We start from the raw sequence: 1,932 nt of genomic DNA on the forward strand, positions 1-1,932 counted from the left end.
TTAATGGGCATTATTATCCGTAATTTTCATTTAATTTGAATGATAATAAACTTAATTAGAAGCAAAATAAGATTTTATGGTATAGGTGTTTTCGGATCTCAAATTTCAAAAAAAGCCGCTGCGTTAATAGTGTAGCGTTATCTATACAATACAAACTCAAATATTATTTGAATTTAAAATTACAATGTATAATTATTTTGATTGCAGGTAGAACTAAACCTTATTTAGACAAAAGTAATTCTGCAATTAGTTCTTTGAAACAACAAAGTTTAAATTAATCACAATGCAGTTCAATTTTGCACATATAGATGGCAAAACCCGCCTATCAAGATACAATTATAGACGGAGTAGCAAGAATATGTATAGCTAGATCGAGAATGGAGAAACTCATAGCTGGAATCGCCTTCTTTGTGTCGTTACTGCCGTCGTGACGTCGTAATCAATCAAAACTACTCAATATTTATTGGCCAGAATGTCCAGTGAGCCCCTCTTTAGTTTTTAAAAGCATTATAGGACATTAAAATATTATTAAACAATGCTTAATTCTCTGTGCTTATTTCCGGTCCTATCTGTGGCCGGCATCAGCTGAGTTCATCATGGCAGCACGGAGCTTCTATTACAGCACGGAGCTTCTATTACAGGGAGAGGAAACTCGGTCTCTTCCCCCTCGCTCTTAGCGTACCTCGGTTCTGCGCACCGTTTTCATTCCTCGCGCGCACACTGAGCCGAAGTAAACAAAGTCTGACGTCATTTTCTTGTCGTAAGGAAGTTGGAGGAACGCGACCCCTGCTTGTAGACAAGGCTTACCGACCGCCGTTGAAAGTTTGAAGACGTTGAACGTGGTCGTGTAGCTCCGTTGTGCTCTGAACAAATCCAGATTATATTAAGCTCCGTGATTATGTTGAAAATAAAGGTTTTGTGACTATACAAATGGAGACAAAAGCCTCTCTCCCTGCTAAGACTAAAAAGGTACGGACTATAAACTTTAATTCCTGGCCATAAAAGGACGATTTATATCGTGAATCGCTTCTACAGCTTCCGTAAACACATTTATTCTTCTTCCCCTTTTTACAAACTAACTGATTGTAATCGCAATCCATTTTAATTTTTAAAATTGTACCAATTATTATAGGAATTAAACATTAAAAAGTCCGAGGCTTATGTCTTTCTACGAACGAGTGAAGGCGGCCATCTTTGTTGTTTACCTAGGCTCCAATTTTTTACCAGTGAAAACCGAGGGGGGGATTAAAAATGTGCCCCTTTTTATGGACAAATAGTGTCTACGTTTCCTAAGGGCCTTTACAGTACTTGAGGGGAAGGAAGTTTCTTCTCCCTGTTAATAGAAGCTCCGTGGTGGCAGCGAGATGAGAGAGAATTTTTCGCAATTTCAATTTTCTATTGCTTTTAATTTCCCATCGAAATTAACTTAATTAATTAAATTAAATACACTTAATCCGGATGATTAAAACCTCCTGATTCCGATGGTGCTAGTCGCGACTCTCTACGACTAACCGTTAATTAACTGTTCGCAATTAAACGTCCCGAAACGCAGCCAGTTTTTTCAGTTTTCCTTCTTTCCAACGTCTTTTTGCCTTTCTAATTAACATTAATTTAATCTTAATTAACCGATTCTGACGTAGAAATCTGTGAGGAATCGAATGAAAGTGGTCCCAATATCGCGCGACTAGCGGTTCATTAATTATTGCACTAATTAAGGCGATCCCCGTTCGAAACTGTAGACACACCCTGTACATTCTTGGTTCCAATTTATGTTGATATTCATTAATTAGAGTTAAAACTTTAATGATTTGAATTCTTAATTTGACTGCTTTGGATGGTGAATTCACTGATTTTATTGATTTCATAGCGATTTTAGTGATTTTCTAGATTTGGGAAGTGATTTATGTGATTTGAATGATGTCAAAACCTAGG

The 1,932-nt window shown here is 37.0% G+C and overlaps 1 long non-coding RNA gene across 1 annotated transcript; it reads left to right on the top strand.

Moving 5' to 3' along the window:
* The first annotated feature begins 386 nt into the window (after positions 1–386).
* LOC149702078 (uncharacterized) lies at positions 387–1,173 on the top strand. Its single transcript, XR_016381686.1, has 2 exons — positions 387–1,040; positions 1,133–1,173. It is a non-coding gene; the product is annotated as an uncharacterized LOC149702078 (long non-coding RNA).
* Positions 1,174–1,932: the final 759 nt, after the last annotated feature.

This window comes from Phalangium opilio, unplaced genomic scaffold (genome assembly GCF_054372755.1).
Source record: "Phalangium opilio isolate 3A_F unplaced genomic scaffold, DU_Popi_V2 ptg000017l_1, whole genome shotgun sequence".
In the NCBI taxonomy this organism is placed as follows: domain Eukaryota; kingdom Metazoa; phylum Arthropoda; class Arachnida; order Opiliones; family Phalangiidae; genus Phalangium; species Phalangium opilio.